The sequence below is a fragment of the Euprymna scolopes genome, chromosome 46 (genome assembly GCF_053919585.1).
Source record: "Euprymna scolopes isolate OS-2025 chromosome 46, ASM5391958v1, whole genome shotgun sequence".
Lineage (NCBI taxonomy): Eukaryota > Metazoa > Mollusca > Cephalopoda > Sepiida > Sepiolidae > Euprymna > Euprymna scolopes.
The window spans coordinates 105,184,824-105,212,682 of NC_136527.1; the positions used below are offsets into that span (position 1 = coordinate 105,184,824).

Genomic DNA, 27,859 nt, shown 5'->3' on the forward strand with positions numbered 1-27,859 from the left:
GTCATCAGTGTAGGAAGTGATAATTACTGCACGTCGAGAGATTCAAACGCAGTTACAAAGTCACCTTTGACTCTATATTTTTCTCAGGTGTTCATGTGTAAACGTACTTACTTTCCCCTTGACATCCTGGGAGCAGCAGGTAAAATTTGACCGATATTTAAACAAAGTTTGGTGATTCATCGCACATTTTTTTTTCTTCATCATTTTCAGAAATTCTTCCGCTAAACATGACAGAAGTGTCAAGAATTGGACTTTAGTTTGAAGCTTTTAATTATGGTAAAAAAAATATTATAATTGAATGTCAAACAAACGCATTTCAGGTGAAAACATTGTTACGTACTTGCATGACATGTCAAAATTAGTATGAATTAAAAACACAAAAAAAAAAAAAAATTACGAAAAATGATCCAGTAAAAAAAATAATAATTACAAGTAAAAATGGAATTTATCAAATTATCGAGTTTTATCGTATTTATTAATGTGGAAGAGTTGTGCGACTAATTCAGTATGAGAAACTGATTTATCTCCCTCGCTTACTTCAAAATCTAACCTTGAAAAAAAATAGAAAATGTTTACGATTTTTTTTCTGAAAAATACATTTAGCACGTCTTTTACTGGATCATTTTTATAAATTTTTGGAATTTATGCTAATTTCAACATGAAAGGTAAGTACATAATGTTTTTACTTGAAATGCATTTGTTTCAAATTTTATTATTCCGCATTATAAGTTTAATATGTTAGGCTTGGTGCTTATACCTGACCCAGACCATGCCCGGACTAGTCGGGGTATAAAACTGGTTAACTAATTAATTCCATCAGAAAAGGTTACCAATTTTTTTTTTTTTTTTTTTTTTTTGTATTCTTAAAATTGTCATTTTTTTTGAATACAAAAGAAAATGGTTACTCGTTCTGTCCTATGTTATGCGGTCATAATTTCATATCTGCCTGTGAGGGTTATAAGGTTTATTCTTTGGAATTTTGGTACTAGTGCAGATGATGAACAGGATTTCTTTAAATGTCCGCTCGGGTTAACCCGGTTTCTGACATAAACTTCAAGAACATGCCGAGCGCTGCTGAGCGAATCTTAAAAGCACCAGGGAACAGAAAATAACATCCATTGGACACGAATTGCAAAAAAAATTTTTTAAATACCTAAGCAATAAATAAAATGTCAACAGCCTATCCTGCCTTGACAGAGTACAAAATAGACTTTGTGGCTTAGTGGGGGATGGCCTTTCCTCTTCCCTGCAACGTCTCTCACAGAAGAGGCGTTGCGAGCCTTTTATCGTTATTTCCATGGCAAGTGCTCGTCTGAGCTCCAATATCAGGTCCCCCCTCGCCAATCTTTTACGAAAAACAACCGTCTAGCTGAAACCATTGTCAATAATTTTCCCCACTCTTTATCTGTGCCTAAATCAAAACGTAGATTCCATGAACAAAGCTTCTTTCTTAGAAGTGCACGTCTGTGAAACTCTCTTCCGTTTGCCTGTTTCCCACCTGACTACTACTTGAATGTCTTCAAGTCCAACATAAACAAATTCCTGACAAACCGCCCCCTTAAGTAAGACACTTTATCAAATCTCCAATGCTAACGATAACTACAATACTATCCCATTGATTACTGTACATGCAATAACTCTTATCCCCGAGTGGCTTCCGGGCCTTGATAAGTGGTGACTACCATGTAAAAAAAAAAAATAACAATATTCATTGAATATAAATTTAAAAAAAAAAAAAATAGCTAAGCAATAAAATAAAAGATAACAAGCTACCATAAATTTGAGTCCACCCACATTCTCTTATGCCTCCAATAAAAAAAACAAAAAAACATGGTCACCAACAAATGGCAGAAAGAAAAAAATTCAAACCAATCAAAAAGCAAAAGAAATTCAACCAGGTCTCTCGCAAACTATTAAGCCAATTTTGGGTCTAGACATTTGAGACTTTACATTAAGCGTATTCAGACATGCAGCAAGCTTTTTAATCAGTTTTTGGGCGAGAATTTTGCTGCTAAGAGGTCAAAGTTTACAGAGTTGACCTTTGCAGACTCTACCAAACTCCTCCGCCAGTTTTGGGTCTAAATACTTGAAATTTTAAATGTAGGTTACTTGGACATGAGTCAAACATTTTAATTTAATTTGAGCCCAAAACAATAAATATCAAGGGGTCAAGATTGGGGTCAAAATTTTTTAAAATTTGACGTCTGCGGTCTCTACCAATTTCTCTCTATAGTAGTTAAGTAAGTCTATTATATAGAAAGGCATTACCGTTACATAATCACACTTTTTAATATATACATAAAATTATGAACAGTACCTAGGGTCCAAGCAAAGCCGGGTGGAACTACTAGTTAATGAATATGAGAATAAAGTATATTACATGGAGTTTTATTTCAAATTCAATATGGCCACCACCAGCTTTTCAAGTCGACCATGAACCGCATCAACTGATTTCACAGAAAAAAAAAAAAAAACTTTTGCGGGATGAAACTAATAACTTCACGTATTTTCTCTTCAAGATTAAAAACCAAATTCAGATAACAAATCCTGAAAGAAAAAAAAAAGTATAAATTGAATTACCATACATTAAGTAACATACACACAAAAATTGAGAAACATATTACAGCATTTGAATAAATTATAGTTATTTTAATATATGCAGTTACTTTCGGCTCACCCTGTGTATGTTATATAGCGGGGTGCCATAAAGGAGATTGTATCATAAAGGGAATAGTGTCAAGAAGGAGATTCGTGTATGTGATCGTCTAGTTTCTAATCTTATTGTTCATGTCTTCGTGGGTGTGTGTTTGTGTACATGCATTTCTTAACATACCTTTTCATTCATGTGTCGTCGGTTGTTCCTCTGGTGTTCATCGTCTCTTGGAGGGGAGCTGGCCTGTTGGATGAAGAATTCACTCCAAGATGATAATTAAGGTTTTATGTTTTTATTCACCTTCCAGAGGTCGACACAGAATGGAGGTGAACCTTGCTTGCTTGATGGTACCGTCAGCGTCCTCCCCAGCCCAGGGGGGGGGGACAGCTGAAAAGCCGTCTGTCTTCTTCAACACCCGAAACCAAACTGCCAAGAAAGAATCAGCTAACCTTATCACATGACACCACGTCATCTGGTCAGCTGACCCTTCTTCTGCAAACGTGTCCACTGTCCACGTTATTCACCTCTCTCTCTTTCCCTCCCTCTCCCTCTCTCTTTCTCTATTCTCTAATAGAGACACAGAGAGAGAAAATAGAAAGAGTAAGAAAGCCAGAGAGGGGGGGAGATGCTCTTTAACATGTGTATATATATATATATATATATATATATATATATATATATATATAAAATTTTAGTCATTAAATGAATTTAAAAATTTATGACGTGAAATGTTTGAATTTCAAATCCAGATTTTTATTATTCAGATATTATGTAAGACAAAGAATACATTTGAAATATTATAACTCCTTATCCTTTCGATGTCTACCATCTCTTCAGAGGAGAAAATATTAGCAAATAGTTGTAATAGTTTACACCTTTTTTGCTAAAGTCAGTGAGACATGGAAAATCACAAAAGTTTTTTTAAGTATTTAAATAGCATAGAGTGAAGTTAATGAAAAGGATATAAAAATTTACATCCAAATTGCATGATAAAATCCGAAGTGATGTGGTAAATTTTTTAAAATTTACTGAATGACTAATATTTGATTTATTTGCTCTATCTTGTATATCGAGCAATTCTTATTTAGGTGGGATAGTACTTATAGAATATTACTGCCAGTAATATCTTGTAAAACTTCTAATCACAGGTTTCCATACCAGTTGATTGCTAGATAATTTTATTCTGAAGTATGTATATATATATATATATATATATATATATATATATATATATATATATATATACTAGCAAAAGTACCTGTTGTTGACTGGGTTAAAAAACAGCCTACAGAAAATTGACTCTGATTTATGAAAGTATGATAGGTTATGAAATGGAAGGGTTGTAAAGAGATAGCTTCGAATGTGGGGGTATCAAAACCAAAGGAAAATATGATGAAAGTAAAAATAAAATAGATAAACCCCATAATTTATTACACCATCCCTATTTAAGTTAAAATATACTTATCAAAGTATTCTTATGTACATCTATATCAAAAACACTTGTAAACATTTTTTTTTTTTTTTTTCCATACTTTGTGGACCAGGTGCGAACGCAGCCCCCACAATTTTAATGAACCACTGTTCTGCCAGATCAAACATACCCATTCCTGTGTTTCAATACATCTATCATTATATGTAATCATTTTTTTTAAATAGTCAACCACATAGGAGCCTATTCGTGACCAGACACACACACATTCAGCTTTATGTTATAGATAGCAGCAAAACCGAAGCTGGCCTTCAGGACACTATATATATATATATATATATATATATATATATATATATATACAAATGTAGGCAAATTTGAGCATATTTTATTGGTTTGAAAATATAGGCTTTTTTTTTACCAATTGTCATAAAATTTTAACCATACAATAGTATTATAATCTTCAAAAAGCCTGCAAATTTACATTTAGTTTCGTCCCATAGACCCACAGATATAAGTATTTCAGTATTCAATTTGGCTACCAGTGTGTGTGTGTCTATATATATATATATATATATATATATATATATATATACTTTCGTATATTAATTTTATGTGAGTAAATGAAGTAGTTATATATATATATATATATTGTCTGTATTTTTGAGATGAGGTGTTTTCATTTATTGAGATTGTCGGACTGACTTCCTTATCTTGGTTGTTATAGTCACAACGTTTCAGCCGTTTTGCCCAGTTCGATACAAAACACCCGATGAAGGCCGGAGGGCAAAACGGTCAAAACGTTGTGACTATAACAACCAAGATGAGGAAGTCAGTCCGACAATATCAATCAATATATATATATATATATATATATATATATATATAAATAAATAATTATTACGTGCATAAAAGTAAGTCATCTATATTTATGCACATAATAATTATTAATAAATAATATTAAAAAAATAATAAAGTAATAAAAAAAATGTGGGCGGGAAAAACATGTAAACAAAGGGCAAATAACTCCTTCCTTATAATAAAAACGTCCAGGGAGCGAAAAAGAACGAAATTAGTAATCGCTAATAAAAAATAGAAATTCAACAATCTTATATATATATATATATATTCCCCAAAACCCCAGGCCTTGATGGAGGAGAGGCTAAAACTGCTATACTTTCAAATGATTTGAAATAACAGCAAGGGGAGACTTGATTCCAAATATTTCTCATATGTTATATCTCTCCTCTTTTGGAAATAGGATACGATTATGAATATCTCTAGGTTGAAATAATCGGGTTTGTATTACTGTACACATAGATTCGAAAAAGTTGTCAAAAAACAAATATATAACAAATAAATCTTATCAAAAGCAAGATAAGTTACTTTTCTACCAAACTGGATATAATTTTTGTGTTTTTATTCAATGTAACATATTTATTCAGCTCGAAAAACATACAGTGTTTACCGATGTATTCGAAAATTCAAGATGGCGTCTTATTCTCTCTTTAACATGGTAAGTGTGGGAAAAGATGTTATAAATAAAAAAACGGATAAAATACTGTTAAAAACTCGCTCAATATATGTTACCGTGACATAAGTTGACATATATTCGGCGGGTTTTTAATAGTATTTTGTATAGTTTTTTATTTATAACACCTTTTTCCATACTTACGGTGTTAAAGAGGGTGTGAGACGCCATCTTGAATTTTCGAATACATCGGTAAACACTGTATGGTTTTCGAGCTAAATAAATATGTTACATTGAATAAAAACTCAAAAAATATATCCAGTTAGGTAGAAAAGTAACTTATCTTGCCTTTGATAACATTTATTTGTTATATATTTGTTTTTTGACAACTTTTTCGAATCTATGTGTACAGTAATACAAACCCAAATAATCTTTATACACTTTATTGGTTGTCGTATTATGATTGGCTGATCAATTTTACTAGCGCTCGCGCTCGACATATCCCGAAAGTTTGCACAAGTTTCAAGTCAAGGATATTTATGAGAATCCAGTTTGCAATATGCACTAGTACCGAAATGTTTATGACCTCCTTCCCCTTTTTTCACGTACAACTACGATCAAATAGATCTTTAAGTACGCTAGCAGTTGGAATGGACGGGTTTAGCTTGTATCCGACATCATTGGAAGGCCGCTTGTGAAATATAAAAAAAAGTAGTTTTTTTTATTTTTTTTTTTTATTGATTTGGTCACAGACTAACATTGTTTTCTTTTCCATTAAAATGATTCACAGACACAATTCATCTGGATACTGTTAAAACTCTCTGTATTTTATTGTTATTTGCTTTTCCACAAGCAAAGCGTGAAGAAATATATATGTATAAATTTGGTGTGTGTGGGAGGGTATTGTTAAAAAATGTTAAAAACCCTTTTTTCTTTTTATTTATTTATTTGCTTCCCCGCTGAGCAAATTAGGCACAAGGCCGTTTTTTAATGCGGAGATTGAGGGGAGGGGGACCAGTTCCCTGCCCTCGAGAAGGAACTGGATAGTGACGATTAGTATGAAGGGTTCCCCCTACATTGATCAAAACTGATTGCTCAAAAGCAACGGTCTGATATGTGAGGTTGCCCCCACATATAACTTTGATTGCAGTCTCTGCCGGAACAGATACTACACTTTCATAACAGAAAAAAGATCTTGGCCCAAAGGCCAAGAAGAAAAAAGGCAAACCTTTTTTCTGTTTATTTAAAAAGAAAATACAACTTTGTAATATATGGGTCGTGGAATTGCATTCATCTGCAAAAGATCAAGCTAATTTGCATATTCTTTTAAACATTCATTTTGATTAATTCCCTATTTTTTTTTTTTTTTTTTTACGGGTTTCTTATGGGATGATCATCTTCAGTTAACTATTAACTATTTTGATTCGGATCCATCGAAATAAAGACGCACGCTGGGCGCATAACCTCTAGAAGTGTAAGCCATGTTTAGTTTCAGAACAGTTTCTGATGGTTCGTTGTTCTAAACCAGTCTTGAGAGGTGACTGATTTGCAGTAGAAAGAATAGTTTCCGATGGTTCGTTGTTATACACAAGTCTTAGAGGTGACTTGTTTGCAGTAGACAGTTCCACAGAGCAAAAGATTCTTACCGTGTCGAGACGGAAAAAAACATGTGAAATTGCTACAGAAAGGGTTTAGTATTTATGGAGCAATTCTGGTTTCTGATTGGTTGGTAGCAGAACGTGAATTAATTCGATTTGTCAGTTCCTAGCAGCATCATTTATAAATAGAATCGTCCGACTGTGTGGGATCATACCCCATTATAAACCTCTTATGATGGGATGTGTCTCCTAGCGGCTTCGGCTGCATGGAGACAGGGTAGTACATGTCAAGGATTCGTCACTTGACACTCAGCCCAACAGGTGAGGAGCCGGGAACCGGCCCAGCACCTGTTGGACTGAGGTACACCGCCTGGGTAATACCTAGGAGGTCCAACCTCCCAGGCCTTGCCACCGGGCTTTCCGGTGGGGCAAGTTTATTGCTTGCTGCCTGAGGCGCCCCGACCGGGGAATGCCGACGGGGTTACTCAGGCAATTTTTAAAATTGCAGGAGTGCCCCTCCTTTAGGGGAGCCTGCGGGGTTCCCACTTTCCAGGCCTTGTGCCAAATAATGCTGAGGTGGGCAGCATTTAAATAACTACCCCATTATAAACCTCTTTTGATGGGATGTCTCCTAGCGGCTTCGGCTGCATGGAGACAGGGTAGTACATGTCAAGGATTCGTCACTTGACACTCAGCCCAACAGGTGAGGGGCCGGGAACCGGCCCAGCACCTGTTGGACTGAGGTACACCGCCTGGGTAATACCTAGGAGGTCCACCCTCCCAGGCCTTGCCACCGGACTTTCCGGTGGGGCAAGTTTATTGCTTGCTGCCTGAGGCGCCCTGACCGGGGAATGCCGATGGGGTTACTCGGGCAATTTTTAAAATTGAAGGAGTGCCCCTCCTTTAGGGGAGCCTGCGGGGTTCCCACTTTCCAGGCCTTGTGCCAAATAATGCTGAGGTGGGCAGCATTTAAATAACTACCCCATTATAAACCTCTTTTGATGGGATGTCTCCTAGCGGCTTCGGCTGCATGGAGACAGGGTAGTACATGTCAAGGATTCGTCACTTGACACTCAGCCCAACAGGTGAGGGGCCGGGAACCGGCCCAGCACCTGTTGGACTGAGGTACACCGCCTGGGTAATACCTAGGAGGTCAAACCTCCCAGGCCTTGCCACCGGGCTTTCCGGTGGGGCAAGTTTATTGCTTGCTGCCTGAGGCGCCCCGACCGGGGAATGCTGACGGGGTTACTCGGGCAATTTTTAAAATTGCAGGAGTGCCCCTCCTTTAGGAGAGCCTGCGGGGTTCTCACTTTCCAGGCCTTGTGCCAAATATTGCCGATGTGGCCGGCAATTAAATAACTACCCCATCATGAATCAAAAATATTGCAAATATTTTACATGATTTATGCATAAAAAGTTTATAGCAACCGCAAACATCTTTCTATAAATATTTATGTATGCGTAGATCTTTGTTTGAAAAATTTTGCCTACCAAGCTCCTGTCAGTTTTTGGTCTAGAGACATGAAACTTAATATATAGGGTATTCGAACCCATGCAAAACTTTATATTTGGATTTTAACTGGGGAAAATCAGTGCAAAAGTGTAAAAATTTAAAAAAAAAAAATGGAATTTGCCAGATGAATGTCAGACGACGGCATTACGAATATGCATGTGTAATGTAATAGCTGTTGGTTCATGTTTTAATTTTTAGCTCATTGTCTTCATAACTCAGGCATTAACGTCAAAGGAAAAAGCAAATTGTAAGCTAAACGTTTTGGTTTCAATTCTTGGTGGTGCACAAGTCTTTTTTATTTATTTATTTTTTGTTTTAGCTTTTTGAATCATTACTATATATAATATAGTAAATACAGAATCTGCAATTATTAGGCTAAAGTACAAATCACTTATATAAAAACTATATGTTACCTATTTGAGAGATGTACCATGGTTTTATTGCAGTAGATCTGCCTTTTAAAAGGCTTTTAAAAATCCAAACAAATCATAAGCAACTTAAGAAATGAAAAACAAACTGAAGAACAATTTGATTTGTTTTTCATTTCCTGAGCCGCTGATGATTTGTTTGGATTAAAAAAAAACAAAAACGTTTTAGAAGGCAGATCCACTGCAATGAAACCATGTGGTACATCTCTGAAATATGTGACCGTTTTTATAAATAATTCGTGTGTGTGTATATATCTATATATATATCAGTAAATATTTAAATTTTTAATAAAAAATGTTATTCTAAGACCGAATCAAACTGTAAGTGTGCATTTTTTTTTTATGCAATTTTGTGCTAAACCTGTCCGTTTCAACTGCTGGCATAATTAGAGAGTCTGAAAATACATTTTGTCCTGCAATTCCTAACACTTGTGTCGATAGAGTGTCAAACGCAAGGGAGGTAACTACGTTAAACTAAACGAAAAAGCCAAGAGTGGAGAGACAATTTGGGACACAGAAAACGTACGCAACTAATTAGACGAATGAATGCAATTCGGAATCTTAACTCATTTTTCTAAGGAAGGTAACTCTATTTTTACTAAAGTAATTGAAAAAAACATTTACAATTACGTGAATGTTTTGCTCAAGAAAAATGACGGTGCTTTTTAAGATCGATTTTTTTTTTTTTTTAATTTAAATATGTTGTTTTAAGCAAAAAACAATATTATGTACTAAATTGCCATGCTGAAAATAGTGCTACCAATTAACAAGGAGTGTTTATTATTTATTACTAATGTTTACTGTTATGGGTCTGTGTGTTCTTATCAACGTTCTTACATATACGTTAGGTGTATCAGAATTTTTGTAGGAATTTTTGACACCTCTAACACGAAACTGCGAATAAAATATAAAAAACTCGTAATTTCTCTTTTAAAAGTGGGTTGTTTATTTTCTTTATAAATAAACTATTAAAGTTGTTTTAAAAGTAATAGAAATATTTTTATTTTTTATTTTTTAAAAAACAGTATTAAAATTAATTGAATGTTACGAGTTCAGTATTTTTCAATTTTTAAACTTTAAAAATCTATCAAAATTTTTCTATTGATTCTATTTTTACGATATTTTCAGGGTCAATGTGAAATTTTATGCTCTTTCCAATAAACCGAATATAATATTTTAGACAAACGTTTTTTTTTTTTTTTTAATTTACGCCCCCCCATTTTCAAATGTCTATTAAAAAGTAAATAAATAATTCATGTACCAAAGTTTTATATATCACAAATTGAAGATAAAAGATCAATAAATAATGTATTCAAATTTAAAACAAAAAAAGTAGTGTTTTTTTTAGAAATTTACCTGTAAAGTCCGAAGTTTTAAACCTTTTAAAAAAAAAAAAAAAAAAAGCACGTTGTTTGTTTATTTTATTTTTTTTTAATGAAACCTTGGTCCTTGCTCCTTTTAATTGAAAAAAAAATTAGGGCTTGAATTACATTTTTCGAGGAGTTATAAGCTTGGAAAGACAGGGGGTGGAATTATTCAATAGTTTTCACGAAATTTCTGACACTGCTAGATATACGTGTGGGTGGGTGTGTCCTTACGTGCAGTTCACTGTTATATGTGTGTGTGGGTTTGTGTTTGATATTCTTTTAATGTCTTACACTTAAAAAATCTAAAGCTCAACATTCACCAACATTACAATAGTGTCTTTGTTCTAAGGGAGGTAAATCTTTTTTACTAAGAATTATAAGTAAAAATGATTTATTTTATTTATTTTTTACTATTTTATTTGATGCAACTAGGTTCTATAACATTGATAAAAAAAATTTTTTTTAAGTAAAATGCAACGTGTAGGGGTGCAAGTGTTTAAGTAAAATTAAATTTCCTTGCCCCCAAAGAAAAAAAAAAAAGGAATGAAACAAAATGACGCCTCCTTCTGATTTAGATGTACCACATTTATTTTTTAACCAAAACAATAAGATGAATAAGCAAAGGTCCAACTGGTGAAAGTTCTTTCGAAGTCATTGTAATTAACAATGTTAGATGAAAGTCCTTCGTGGAATTAATGAGTTTAGAAGGTTGAAGTCCTGTGTGAAAATAATGAGATTATTTTAAAGTTGTGTTTTATCTGGCGAAGTTTGCCTTACTTAAAACTCCCATGAGGAAGGTAATTCGTGAGGAAAGTGATCAAATAGTTATCAAATTTAACAAATTTTCATTACTAATGATTATTATATTGTCCAATTTCTACTGTACACTCTTTAACCCTTATCCTTGAGTTGCCTCTTTGACCTTGATAACGAGTTGATACCTATGAAAAAAAAAAAAGAAAAAGTCCAATGTGAACAAGTTCTAATTGAATCGTCCCCCTAAGTAATCCAAGTTTCAAAATTCCCACTGTTTACTATGCTAAAATCACAATGACTAATGTATACCTATTAACCCTTATCCTTGAGTGGCCTCTGGGCCTTGATAAGTGGTGACACCCTTGTAAAAAAAAAAAAAAAAAACAAAAAAAAAAAGTGATTTGTTGTTATTAATTTAGAAAATGTGTGAAATAAATGCGTGTGTGCATAAGTGATTTTTGAGTGTCCGCGTGGCGTGAGTATCATGGTGTTGGCAGCGACGATGTTGCAAACACGAGAAGCATGTTCTCATTGTGTCGTCGAAGCAGGAAGAAAGGACAAAATAAAAAAAACTCTCTTCGTAGAAGACTGTTTGATGCGTTTTATGCATTTCTAGCCGGCTCCAGAACACGATTACTCCTTTTTTTTTTTTTTTTTTTTTTTTACACAGTGATCACCACTTATCAAGGCCCGGAAGCCACTCAGGGATAAGAGTTATTGCAAGTACGTTAGTGTGGAGATTTGATGGAGTGTTTACTTAAGGGGGCGGTTCATTAGGAATTTGTTAACATTAGACTTGAAGACATCCAAGTTGTAGTCCGGAGGGAAGCAGGCAGACGGAACAGTTCCACAGGCGTGCAGTTCTAAGAAAGAAGCTTTGTTCATGGAATCCGCGTTTTGATTTAGGCACAGATATAGAGTGGGGGAAATTTTCCACAGTGGATTCAGCTAGACGGGTGTTTTTCGTGAAAGATTGGCGAGGGGGGACCAGGGATTGGAGTTCAGACGAGCACCTGCCATGAAAATAACGATAAAACAAGGATAGGCTCGCAACGTCTCTTCTGTGGGAGAGGGGTTGCAGGGTAGAGAAAAGGGCATCCCCCACTAAGCCACGAAGTCTATTTTGTACTCTGTCAAGGCATGATAGGCTGTTTTTAGCAGCTCCTGCCCAGATGTGGCAGCAGTACTCCATCCTTGGATGTACTTGGCTTTTATATAGATAGAGAATTGTATCAGTAGTGAGATATCTTCTGGAGCGGTTATTTTGAATTTTGGAAAAGCGTTAAAAAGACAATCTTAATTTTTTCATTGGTTACTTGTGTCACATGATACTGTCTTCAACTACTTCTGCCAAAAATATGTTCATTTTTACTTTTGTTGTTTTGAGAAAGGTCTTGTTTTTAATCCTTCTGGGAGACTAGGGACCCTCCTCACCAGACAGGCTGGTGGGGGAACTGATTTAGTCGCTGGTAACCCGACCATGCGACAGGTCGTACTAGGTTACATGGTACCAGTAGCATATGACATGACCTGACTAAATGGGGAGTTATTTAACAAAAAAAGCAATGTACAAACCTAAGCTTTCATTCCTTAAAAAAGACATAGATGATATTCAACATATTAAGAAATTATACTTGCTTGGGACCCTCCAAAGCGCTGTTCTAGTGACAGACTTCTACAAACACCATATATAATTCCTGATTATTTTCCCATCACTTTTCTGAAACTCAATGCGAGAAAAGTATGTAGGCATATTTGAAATTTTGCCGTTGCTGACAAAACCCTTTGTGTGTGTGTGTGTGTGTGTGTGTGTGTGTGTGCAAAAATGCGCGGGGGGGAAAATTGAAATAAATATAGGTTCGTTTATTAGCGCACGAGAGTGTGTGTTTATGCGTGTGAGTAACTGCACAGACGATATTGTAATTTTCTGAAACAAAACATTCGAGTAATTGTAAGAAAAAAAAAATGATTTTATAACTACATAGATAACTAAAATAGATTTACCTCCGTTAGAACAATGAGTTAAGCTTCCAAATTACCTGGTCCTGAATATGACCTTAAACTATATCTGATTGTGAGGCCACAGCTTGCGGGCTTTGGGGAGTGTCAAGCCACCCTTTAATTGCCATTGCTCCCAGGTTCACTCTGACCCGGAGTGGTAGTACCTGTTAGGGTCCCAACTATGGGTTAAATAGAAACTGACTTACAAAAAATATATATATATTTTATTAAAAAACTTTTTTGCAAAATAACTGGATTCGGCATTAAATAACCTGAAAAGGGTTGATATGCTGTCAAACAAAAACAACCAACAACCAATCAAAATTACCTACGTTTTTACTGTCTCAAATTGTCTCTTTGGTATCTGCTTATTTGTTTAACGGCACTTCTGCATGCCAGTTACATATTAGCATCAGAGACGAGTTATCGACCGCTGTTCTTAGAAAGAGAATGCCATCTAGCGGCAATTATGTGAACCTCAAATATAAAGACGTGTTTACGAAAACGCAAAAATACATAACAAAATAAATAACGCAAAAAATGTGAAAATCGAAAAATTTATTGCATAAAAAATGTATCGAAACATAATTTTAATGTATTAATAATTTTTTTTTTCAATAAATGATTCATAACTGAAAATAAAAACATGAAACATAGATTGTTTTTAGAATTATTTTTGTACGATAAGGTTGTATAAAAATGTAGCAAAATATAATTTAAAAAACATGAAACGTTTGAGGTTAAAGATTTTTTTTTTTTGTACAGAAAGATTGTATAAAAATTTATAAAAATATAATTTTATTTTGTACTAACTTTTAGAAAAGGAAGAGTTATCGACCCCTGACTAGCGACATCTGCCGGCGGTTCTAAATTAGTTACCTCCCTTGGATTTGATGAATCCCTGACACAAGCACCCAATTTCTATTGCTTCGTTTTACCTGCTTATTGATTTTTATTGTTTAGAACAAAGTGCGAACTAACTAGGCAAGATTTTTAATTCATTCTGATTGCATCTTCCACACCTATTTTACAAAAATGAGGTCCTAGTGTTGACAAATATCTGATGTCGCTGGGTGTCAAACGTTTTGACTTTACCCATTTTAAAATTTCCAAATCGAATAAAAATGTCATAAATAAAATTTTGTAGTGTTAAAAAGAGATAAATAATCGTACTACCTGATGTTCAGTCTTGGATTAAAGGCCACACCTCCTCCACACACATACCCAACCTTGCGGTTATACCATATTCCAGCCCCCAGTTTATATAGTTTTATGGATAAGTAAAGAGTTCTCCAAATCTGAGTTTGAAAAGTAAAACATATTTTTAATAGATTAAATGATTTATTTCTCTTCAGGAAACGACTTTTAGAAAAGTGAAGCTGCCTAAAATACTTCTTCCTCCCCCTTTTTTTAATATTTTTCCCTCCCCCCTTTTTTTTAATATTTTTCCCTCCCCACTTTTTTTTAATATTTTCCCCTCCCCACTTTTTTTTAATATTTTCCCCTCCCCACTTTTTTTTAATATTTTCCCCTCCCCACTTTTTTTAATATTTTCCCCTCCCCCCTTTTTTTAATCTTTTCCCCTCCCCCCTTTTTTAAATCTTTTTCCCTCCCCCCTTTTTTGTTTCTCTCCCCCTTTTTTGTTTCCCTCCCCATTTTTTATCTTCCTCCCCTTTTGTCATCTCCCTCCCCCTTTTTATTTCCCTTGCCTTTTTTATATCCCTCCCTCTCATTTCCCTTACCTTTTTTATATCCCTCCCTCTTTTTCTCTCTCTTCCTGTCATCTTTCTGCCCCTACCTCTCGTTGTACGGCTTCTCGTTCTCCCTCCATCTCTTTTTTTTTTTTTTTGTTTTTTTTATCTCAAATGAAATATATAAACACACACACACACACACAAAAAAAAAAAGGGGGGGTACTCTTGTATAATTTGACCCGGATCCTCGGGATTTTCCGTCAATTACAGTTCGGGCTCGATCGGCATTCACTGAATGTAGACACAGACAAATTTTAAAACAAACAGAAAAAAAAAAAAAAATGGAAATACAATAAAGAAAAAAATAACAAAAAAAACTATTGTAAATTTACTGAATATTTTTTCCCCATGAAAAGTTGCATTTTGTGTTGTTTATTTTTTTTTATTATTATTATTTTTTGCAAGTTTTTAGCAACGAAAGTTTTTTTTTTCTTTTTTTTCAAGGAAAAATTAATTTTTTTTTTTTACCGTAAATTGTTAGATGAACGTACATTTTTTTTTTTTTTTTTCAAGAAAACTTACAATTTGGAGGGAGGGGGTAAAGAGAATTGGCAGGAAACGTAATTTTTTTTTTTTTTGTAAACAAAAGTTGTTTTTTATATAAGAAAAGATTAATGATTTTTATGAAAACCGTAGGTACTCTTGCATAATTTAACCCGAATTCTCGTGAATTCCCGTCAAGCGTGGATCGGGCGAGTCCGACATCATCGGTGTCAGCCGAAGGTTGTTTTGTTCAAATGTTGAAACGCTAACTCTACTTATTTTATTTAATTTTTTGTTTCTGTTATGTTTTTAGTAAATTTTAAGGTGATATTAAGAGGGCGGGGGTGACTTTTTATTTTCTGATTAGTTATTTATTATTATTTTTTTTTTTATTTAATTTTTGGGAGTTTGATTAGCCAATGAAAAAAGCGCTGTCTAAATGGAAGCCGATGACATTCGAATTGGAAGAAAATGACTAAATCAAAAAAAAAAAAAAGCTGACAAATATATTTTCAAACTCGCCAAACAGGAAAATGACAGGCAAGAAAATAAATCTATACATGTTAGAAAAAGAAATGAAAACATCGATGCAGATCATCTCATATTGTCAGGAGAAGAAATTGCTGTCCCAAAAGATGAGGTGCAACAATTGTAAACACAAATGTTTGCTTAAAAAAAGATCGTGTGTAAAGGATGGTTTCTCCTGGAGATGTACAAATGGACAGTGCCCCCCCCCAAACAAACAAAAAAATTGACTGAACAACAAGTCTTGAAAATAAAATAAAAAACAAGAAAAAAAATACGATCATAAAAATAAAAAAATAAAAAAAATAAAAAATAAAAAAAAACTTGTATTTACACCTAACAATTATACGGTTAAAAAATCTTCTTGGAGAGAAAAAAAAAAAAAAAAAACCCTTTCTGTTGATAAATATTTTGCAAAAAAAAAAAAAATTAAATACTAAAATGAATAAAACATATTTTAATTTTTCAAGGTAGGTTTTTTTTTTTTTTTTTTCATTGACACCGATAATTGCCGGTCTCACCCGATCCATGCTTGACGGGAATTCACGATAATTTGGGTCAAATTATGCAAAAGTACCTTGTTAAATCGTTAGATGAAAGTACAGAAATGTTTTTTATTATTATTATTATTATTATTATTATTATTTAAGAAAATTTACAAATTATTTTTGTGTCAACAAATGTTAAAAAAAATAAACAGAAACAAAAAAAAAAAAATACCATCATCCAAAAAATGATTTTAAAATTACATTTTTATACAAAAACTGAAAAAAAATGTCGTTTAGCGTTTCAACATTTGAACAATATTGCTCGGCTTAATCCGGTGATTGCCGGTCTAGGCCGAGCCATAATTGACGGAAAATAAGGATCTGGGGGGGTCATATTTTGCAAGAGTACCCTTCGTTCTCTCTCCCTCCCCCCCCCTCTCTCTCTCTCTCTCTCTCTCTCTCCCTCCCCCCTCTCTCTCTTTGTCCCTCTTCTCTCTCTTCTTTGTCTCACATCTCTATCTGTATCTCTCTTTTCGCTACTTTCATTCTCATTCTCTCTCTCTCTGTATCTCCTACATTCTCTCTCTCTCTTTATAAGCTGCCCGCTTCTTCTCTTCCATCTAGAAGCTTATAATCTCAAACGAAGTTTGAGACACACCCTCCCCCAATAAAAAACCAAAATAAAACAGGAATGATTTGCTTTCGCTATCGAATGCATTAAATTATAAACAAACATAATTCGGTCGATACATACACTGTCTCCTTTGTTTATGAAAATAATGTCTGTTTATTTTGCACTTTGCATGAAATGGCTGAGCTAATCACTTTGCTTGAAATCTCTTGCTTGCTTTAAGATTTTTCGCTTTTGCTGGACGGATGGTATATGCAAATTAATATATTACTAACAGCTAATTACTTAAAACCGTATGACTTATTTGCTTGAAGTTAACATTTTAAAACTTATATATATATATATATATATATATATATATATATATATATATTAACATTGTACAGGTCAGAAAAAACATTGGTACCGTCGGTTTCAAACCTAACATAAGGAGGGAGGAACCAGTTAATGGTAAATAATGTTAGGCCTAACATTGTTTACCATTAACTGCCCCCCCCCCTTTATGTTAGGCTTGAAACCGACTGTACCAATGGTTTTTTGACCTTCTGTATAGTTTAAAATAAATAAACATTAAGCTCTTATATGGAAATTTTTTTCTTTGTGAGCGAGCACTTTGATGGAATTCTTTCACAAAAACAGTGAAAAAAAAAAAAAAATATATATATATATATATATATTAAGTAAATAAAATAAAAAAATCTAAAGGAAAATTCTTTAAAAACTTCGGTTCTTATTTAGAACTCAACCTAATCCAAAAAATAAAAAAAAAATTTTATGTCATATTCCAAAAGTCGTATAAATTGATTAGTTTCATTTTTAAGTAAGAAAATAATTTTTAACCGATTTAAAGCTATTAATCAAATATCGTAAACATTACAGGGCTGATCTCGTAAGTTTGAATTATTGTGGACTTATCTGCTCTTTTTTTTTTTTTTTTGAAGACCCTTTTTGCTTACTCATAAAATTTGATTTTCTTAGTTAGAAATAAAACTACAATTTACGTGATTTTTGGAATATGACAACTTCGTTTCACAATGGATATATATTATTTTCGTATTTTCTGCATTCTTCTTTTTATAATTATGTTGGATTCTAAATAACAACCAAATTTTTTTTAAACAAGAAATAATGATTAAATTAAACCGTAAAATCAATCTCTGGTTTATATCATCACCAATAAATTTTTGCAAGGACAAAAAGAAAGGAAAGAAATTTTCAAATTAAATTCTGACACTGTTTTTTTTTCTTCTTCTTTTTTTCACAATCCTGCGAGAAAAGAAAAACCAGAAAATACAAACAGGTTCTATTCTTAACAAATGTTTGTTTATTTAAAAGCAAAAAACAAACAATCTGCGTTATTTTAGCTTTCTAAGTTTATAAATTTCAATTGTCTCGTCTATCTGTTAAACTGTTTGCATGTTTGTATGTCTGCCTGAAACTTTCGACAGAGGCGATGGATTTTGACAGTGGTAGTAGGCAGGCAAGCTCGAACTCGTACCGCGGAGGAGGAAAAGAACGTGAAAAACACAAAAACTAAAAGTGACCTATTTGCCGTTGCGTCCATCGCCAAACCAGAAGTGGCATAGGTTTAAATTAAGGCTAGACAATCGAAAAGAGGGGCTGACTTTTGAAAATATCAGCGAAAAAAAGCGACCCCCCCCCCTCGTTGTAGAAAAGTGCCCAGTTGAGGGTGGAGGAATTAATGTTTTTTGAGCCAATTTTTCGATATTTGCCGTCCGAAGTGTCGAGCTTCAAAACGATACCGATCTTATGAAAATCCATCGCCTCTGTTGAAAGTTTTTGCGAGACATACAAACATACAAACATGCATATACACATAAATATAAACATATACACATACATACAAACATGCATACATACACATAAATATAAACATATACACATACATACAAATATGCATACATACACATAAATATAAACATATACACATAAATATAAACATATACACATACATACACATAAACATACATACGTTTATTACATGACATGATGGCATCAAATTCGTTTTCATTGCCATTACTTGATATAGCACAACAAAAAAAGATATACAGAAACATGAAAACAAATCAGCGATCGGCCGCACGGAGGTGGCTTTTAAGTCCTGTCAAATTCTGGCATTCTTAGGCACACATTGTGCAGACATGTGCACAACTAGCAGCACATTCTTGATGGTCACTTCTATGTATAATCAAATGCCGCTTCAAACCACCTGTTGTTTTGTACGTCCACCCGCAGTTGACACAGGTTAGATCTGGCAACACAAGACTGCTTTGTGGCCAACTATGCTAACGAGTAATCTGGTGGCTTATCAGCCCAGCTCTGCTCAGGCATAATCTTCCGCACACCTCACAATCCAGACCAGTTTGGCAGCCCAGCCCATCCACTGCTCCTTTCACCCTCCCCTTCCGGACATCGCGTTTCAGTTGCTCATACTCGGTTCGATCTGCCTCAAACTTGGCCACACCTCTCCGCAAGGTCCTTCTCCACCCTTCACGATCCAAAGCAAGACTCTCCCAGGTTCTTTCATCTATCTCACATTTTTTTAAGGTGGACCTCATTTTAGGCTTTTGAATCTCATTTTAGGCTTTTGAGCCAGATGTCTTCGCTCGGCGAGCTCGCCATAAAAGTGTTGATTGGGAAGTGGACTGTCTAAAATCCTCACCACATGTCCACTCCATCTCATTTATTACATACATACATACATACACACAAACATACATACAAACATAAATACATACATGATGATGATGATTGCAACGTCTTGTCAGACGAGTGCCACTCCCTCAGGCACTGAAAGTCCATGAGCCGAGAATGACTTCAGTCCCGCTGGCAAAATTCACACACTCAAACAGACATGACACTGAAGATGGTCACTAGTATACATACATACATATATATACATGCACGCATACATACACATATACACACATACATATAACACACGTATATGTATACATACATACACAAACATGATACATATACATACATAAACATACACAAGACGGTCAATGGCATACATGCATATATATATATATAAATGCAAATATACATATATATACACATACATGTCTGTAAACATACACACATATATACATACACAAACACATACATAGAAATATGCATACAAACATACATTTAAACAGACAAGTGAGAACTATATTATAGATGATTCTGCCGGCAAAATTCACACACTCAAACAGACATGACACTGAAGATGGTCACTAGTATATATACATACACACATACATATAACACACATATATGCATACATACACAAACATAATACATATACATACATAATCATACACAAGACAGTCAATGGCATACATATATATATATATATATATATATATATATATATATATAAATGCAAATATACATATATACACATATACAAACACATACATAGAAATATGCATACAAACATAAATTTAAACAGACAAGTGAAAACTATATTATAGATGATTCAAATATGAAACACTGTTTTTTTTTTTTCACGTGTTGTTATTTATTCATTTCAATTTAAAGGAAGAAGTATTTGTTTGTGGCTGAAATTTCTACAAGCAATACTGTTGATTTTGCCATAGTTATGTCTTGAAAATAAGGAACAAAGAGTTATCTATGGCCACCAATTAATACAATTAATCATTCGAGCACGTAATACGTATGTACAATATAGTAAGATATATTTGCTTGTGGCCAAACATTGCTAATGATATTAATAGAATATTGAAAATAATGACCAGTGATATTGTTTGATGAATAATGATTTCGCAATAGCTATGTATTGAAAACAATGATGAATCTGAGCAACAACTTTCACTTTGATTACTAATATCATAAAAGACATAGGAGGAACTAGCTCCCATAACTAGTAAGTCCTCTTTCTGCAATCCATTACACCGGTAAGATATAAGAATTAAGTGAATTTTTTTTTAATTACAAAAAACAAAAACAAAAAAAAAACAGTTGTCAGAAACTTGTTCTTTATGTTTATTACTGAAATTTCTGAAACATTGTTTCGGTTAAACGTAAATTTTGTATTTTCTCGTGTAATTAATCGTAAGTCAATTTTCTTTCAATGGAAGTCTCAATGATCGCATATGTAAATTTTTTAACAAATTCTAACATTTTTATTTTTCTGGCGTATAATGTTTGGATCAAGTTGTTTACTTAATTTCAAAAGATTGCTTAAAAAAATTGAGATGTATATATCTGCACACACACACACACACACACACACATATAATGGTTGTATCGATTTGTTTCCGGGATGTAAATCCAATGAAACTAGTGTGATTATTAAAGAGTACTCAATGCAGGATGGAGCTCGTATATAGACTGTTTATTATACAACATCAATTCTTGTTTGGTCTGATGAAGTGTTGTCTCAAAATTGGAACTCCACTAAAACATGTACACACACATGTAACCAATAATGTTTGTATAATAAACAGACTATATATCTACATATATATAGATAGAGAATATTCTCCAAGTTTCAGTTTCTCGGGAGTATTTTAAATTCAAATATTTCAGATTTGCATTAAATCTGTGGTCATTAGATACCAAATAAACATAATCCCCTAAACTTCAATTTCATCTTGAGACCCCTTAAGCATTTTGGAATAAGAATTCTAGAGGATTAGTATTGTTACATCTTCATTTTAATCTTCGCAAGAAGATATACAGGTGGTACAAAACTTTGTTCAGGGAATTAAATCCATCCTCCTCTAACAGGTATTTTTGTAATACACAATGGTATCTGGTTGACAAGAAATGTGTTGCAGTTTTTAACTTTTAAATTCAGATGAACACATTTCGGCTCAAACAAAAAAATTATTGGTTTTTAAATAAGCACCATCAGAATCAACACACTTACCAACACAAAACAAGTGTACTTATGCCAGTAACGTAAAAATCTTGCGTTCTGGTGGCGATGAAGTCGCTGAAGGCATTTTTGATATCGCTTAGGTTTTTGGAGCATTTCTCATGCAAAAAGTTCTCGGAATGCTTGAAAAAGTAGTAATCAGTAGGTAAGAGGTCTGGAGAGTATGGTGGATGAGGCAGTTTTGTATCTCAATTTGTTCAACTTCTGTAGGGCCAGTTTAGCGATGTGCGGTCAAGCAAAGTCATGAAGGAGAATTGGGCCTTTTGTGTTGACTTATGGTGGGTGTTGTTGTTGAAGTTTCTGATGCATTTCATCCATTTGTTGACAATTCTTCACCGCCGTAGTGGTTTCACCTCCATTCAAAAAGCTGTAATGAATGAGACCAGTCAGGATGACCTTCTTTTAGTGCAACTCTGGCTTTGTAAAGTGTCTTAGAGGTTCAGCGGCGTCTAACCACTGAGCTGAGCGTCGCCGGTTGTTGTAAAAACCCCACTTTTCATTGTTGCAAGTCAAAACCCGGTCGAGAAACGGGTCGTTCTTGTTGCGTAACAGAAAAGAAGAAAACACTTCATAACGGCATTTCTTTTGGTTGTCGTTCAATTCGTGAGGGACCCATTTATCAATTTTTTTTTTGTCTTTCCACTCTCTCACAAGTGGTTAGAAATCATTGTATAAATTACGTCTAATTCAGAAGCAAGTTCTCAAACAATTATACAGTGGATTGTCTTCGACTAAGGTCCTTAATTGATTGTTATCAGCATCCAATGAATGATCACTTTGCTCATTATCCTCAAGAGTCTTGTCACCGCCGCGAAATTTCTTAAACCACCATTTTACTGTATGTTTAGTAGTAGTTTCTAGGCCAAACACTTCGTTGATATCGACACTTAACAATGTTTAATAATGGTGACAATAAAATGCATGTATATATGGATAAACATTTTACAGTGTTTGTCTGTTTGTCCATATGCACACACATTTCAAAACTGTGTTTATAATCATAATTATTAAATGTTGATTTTTTTTTTTTGTTAGTCGATTGTCACTGCTTAAGTGCGTTTACAGTATAATGGGATTTTTAATAAATGCATTTTAGAAAAAAAAAATGTAATTACGTATTGCATTGAAATTAGTAAATACTAGCAGTCCAACCCGGCTTCGCTCGGACCCTATGTACTGTTTATAACTTTATGTGCGTAATTAAAAAGTTCGACTCGTGTCCAAGTAACCTACATCTAAAATTTCAAGTGTTTAGACCCAAAATAGGCAGAGGAGTTTGGTAGAGTCTGCAAAGGTCAACTCTTTCAACTTTGACCTCTTGGCAGCCAAATTTTCACTCAAAAACTGATTAAAAAGCTTGTGCGTCTTTATGTAAAATTTCAAATATTTAAACCCAAAATTGGCTGAATAATTTGCTAGAGACCGCAACGGTCTATTCTTTTGAACTTTGACTCCTTGGCTGCCAAATTTTCGGCCAAAAACCGATTAAAAAACTTGCCCTATGTTTGAACTCACTTAATGTAAAATTTCAAATGTTTAGATAAAAAATTTGAGTAATTTGGTAGAGACCGCACAGGTCAAATTTTTTTAAACTTCGACCCCAATTTTGACCCCTTAACATTTATTGTTTTGGGCTCAAATCAAATCATAAAGTTAGATCCATGTCCAAGTAATCTACATCTAAAATTTCAAGAGTTTAGACCCAAAATTGGTGGAGAAGTTTGGTAAAGTTTTCAAAGGTCAAATCGTTGAACTTGACAGCCAAATTTCTGTCCGACAACTGATTAAAAGGATTTTCCCAAATCTCAATACCCTTTATGTCAAATCTCGAGTCTGTAGACGTAAAATTGATAGAGTAGTTTGGTAGGGAAATGTACACACACACACAATTTCATTTTTATAAAAAAATTTTTTTTTTTTTTTTTTGAAAAAAAAATATTTCTAGCAGATTTTTTTTACTTAATCGTTTTTTTTTCAATTTTTGGATCCTTTACTAATTTCGACATGACACCTCATTACATAAGTGTTTTTATCTAAAATACATTTTTTTTTTAAATCCCTTTATATTGCATAAGCACCCAAGTTTATTTTTAGAAAACACTGAAACATTTGAAAATCTTAAATAAATGCAAAACTTATGCATGAGGGATTAGACTAATCGGATAGCGGACCAGATTAGCATATGAAAGTTACTTTACTTTATTATATAGATATAACATTTATGCTAACTTTACTTTATTATATAGATATAACATTTATACTAACTGGACATATTCTCCAATTTTTTTTAGATTTGACTACAAAAAAACTATTTTAATCAGGCGCTATCATATCACACTGCCTGCACAAACACTTGATCCGAACATCTTTAATTATTATTGTTGTTGTATGTTGATGTTGTGGCATGTCGTTGTCTTGCTGTATATGTATAGATGTTGCATTATATATAAAAATCAATATAAAATATTACCTTGGAAATTTGAGCCTATCAAGATAATAAAAAGCTCAATATGCTAGATAGAGCAATTAAAGAAATTGGAAAAAATAAATGATGAAAATAAAATTGAATTAAAAATATTTGATAATCCAAAACAAGGAATTCTAATAATTAAAAATCACGGGTTTGTATTACTATACACATAGATTCGAAAAATGGTAAAAAAAAAAATCAAATATATAACAAATAAATGTTACCAAAGGCAAGATAAATTACTCTTCTATCTACCTGCAAAAAGGTCTTTACTCACTTTAAAATGTGTAATCCGTTTGAAAATCATACAGTGTTTATCGAAAAAGCAAAATGGCTGTTTGCTCGCTGTTGAATATGGTAAGTTTGGGAAAATAAGTTCCAACTAAATAAATAATTAAATACTGTTAAAAACCCACCGAATATATGTCCGCCTATGTCACGGTAGCATATATTGAGTGAGTTTCTAACGGTATTTTGTGTAATTATTTAGTTTGAATTAATTTTCCCAAACTTACCGTATTCATCAGCAAGCACACCGCCATTTTGCTTTTTCTAATATACCGATAGACCTACAGACACTAGTGTTTCATGCAATCATCAGTGCAGGGAATGATAATTACTGCTGGTCAGGAGATTCAAACATAGTCAACGAAGCCAACCTTGGCTTTGCATTCTAATGTTTCTCTCTCTCTCAGCCGGGAACTAACCTTTTAAATAGAAGTGAAAATAGATATTTTTTTTCTCAGTTCAGTAAATAGGGATCAACTTTAATCTTTCAAAAGGACATTATAACTATATTTTTTAATATCGTGGTGGTGTTACTATACATATAGATTCCAAAATGTGGAGCGATTTCCATTAAAAACTATTTCTTTTAAAGTTAAAAAGAAAAATAGCTGACAATAAGTCTTAGATGGATAGATTTAGAAAAAAAGAAACAAAAAAAGAGCAATTCTTTCCCTTTTGTCAGAAACATCGCTCATGGAATATGAGAACTAAAGAACATCATATATTATTACTAGTTTCCTTATGCGATTTACATCGGGTACAACATTTGCCAAGTCATTCCGCTGCATAGACGCGCATATTTATTATTGTATTGCTGCATTTCGATGTTGTAATCTGCACTATATCTTTCTCTTTTTCTCCAACTTTTCTTTTTCAGAAGAAAATATGCATCATCGCCATCGTCAGTGTTGTGTTAACGCTAATTATCGCTATCATTATATGGCAACTTGCGTCGTAACCATGCCGTGCACCTTGTAAATCTATTTTTTGTTCTCGTCCCCACTGTCCGCATCCTATAGCGGCACGTTGCGGGCTGCATGTTTTGTGATCAGGGGAGGAGGGGGGAATGTATGTGCGTGTGTATGTATGTATGTGAGTGTCTTTCTTACCTCTGATACTTTTTTCTTTTCTCCTTTTTTTTTTTTTAAATTGGAATTCCTCCTGTAAAATAATTGATTCAAGGATATAACAAAACAAGGCCTGGCAACTGTGCAGTTTGAAATATATGGTTGCCTCACATACAATGGACCTACAATTTTTTTACTGACATTCAACAATTAATCAATTTTACTAATATATATATATGTATCTACATGTATGTATGTATGTATATATATATATATATATATATATGTGTATCTACATGTATGTATGTATATATATATATATGTGTATCTACATGTATGTATGTATATATATATATATGTGTATCTACATGTATGTATGTATATATATATATGTGTATCTACATGTATGCATGTATATACATATATATATATGTATCTACATGTATGTATGTATATATATATATATGTATCTACATGTATGTATGTATATATATATATGTATCTACATGTATGTATGTATATATATGTATTAACATGTATGTATGTATATATATATATGTATCTACATGTATGTATGTATATATATATATATGTATCTACATGTATGTATGTATATATATATGTATCTACATGTATGTATGTATATATATATATATATATATATGTATCTACATGTATGTATGTATATATATATATATATGTATCTACATGAATGTATATATATATATATATGTATCTACATGTATGTATGTATATATATATATGTATCTACATGTATGTATGTATATATATATGTATCTACATGTATGTATGTATATATATATGTATCTACATGTATGTATGTATATATATATATGTATCTACATGTATGCATGTATATATATATATGTGTGTATCTACATGTATGTATATATATATATGTGTATCTACATGTATGTATGTATATATATATATGTGTATCTACATGTATGCATGTATATATATATATATATATGTATCTACATGTATGTATGTATATATATATATGTATCTACATGTATGTATATATATATGTATCTACATGTATGTATATATATATATATGTATCTACATGTATGTATGTATATATATATATGTATCTACATGTATGTATGTATGTATATATATATATATATATGTATCTACATGTATGTATGCATATATATATATGTATCTGTATGTATGTATGTATGTGTATATATATATCTACATGTATGCATGTATGTATATATGTATCTACATGTATGCATGTAGATACATGTATGTATATATAAAATATATCTGCATCCATGTAAGTGTTAATATACATACATACTGTATCAACACACACATATGCAATACACAAACATGTGCGTGTGTCTGGAGAAAAAATTATTTCATATTTTGATGCCTAAAAAAAAAAAATAAATAAAATTGTTTACCGACCTTATTGGATTAAATAATAAATTTTTATTTTAAACACTATGGTTTTTTATTGGGTTAATGGATATACCATGCACACCATTGGATTATCTGTTTGGCCTATTGTATTCAATTACGTGTTAATACTGCCGAGAACCACCGTATGAACTCCTTATCCCTCCACTACTGGTAGTCCGAAAGTCGGTACTTATTTATTTTTAATTATTAAGGGGGTTTCTTTTGTTTTGTTTTTTGTTTTTTTTTAGATGTGGCGAACTTTCAATTAAAATAAAATCATAGAAAAATATTTTTATTATACGAATATGTGACTTATTCCAAAGATTAATTTTTGGCTTTCATAATTTAAATACAATTTCGGGCATAGGGCCTCTGCATATTCGCAAACTCTACACATTAAATTAGGCTGTATTTTGGCAATGACGCATCAAATGTTGTCTTCCAAGTGATCTATTGTGTCTGGTTTATCAACGTAGACATGGGACTTTACATATCTCCAGAGAAAATAATCTAATTGGGTTAAATCGCACAAACAAGGTGACCAGTTGACAAGTTAATCTTGTGAAATTACTAGCAGTTCAACCCAGC

The 27,859-nt window shown here is 33.0% G+C and overlaps 1 protein-coding gene and 1 long non-coding RNA gene across 2 annotated transcripts in view; one reads left to right on the forward strand and one right to left on the reverse strand.

The window, feature by feature from the left end:
- LOC145270567 (syntaxin-like) overlaps positions 1-27,859 on the forward strand; it is a 619,650-nt gene that overhangs the window by 570,533 nt on the left and 21,258 nt on the right. The gene's annotated exons all lie outside the window — the stretch shown is intronic.
- LOC145270568 (uncharacterized) lies at positions 2,387-14,675 on the reverse strand. The gene is made up of 2 exons (XR_013865449.1): positions 14,393-14,675; positions 2,387-2,547 (listed from the first exon to the last, which is right to left on the reverse strand). It is a non-coding gene; the product is annotated as an uncharacterized LOC145270568 (long non-coding RNA).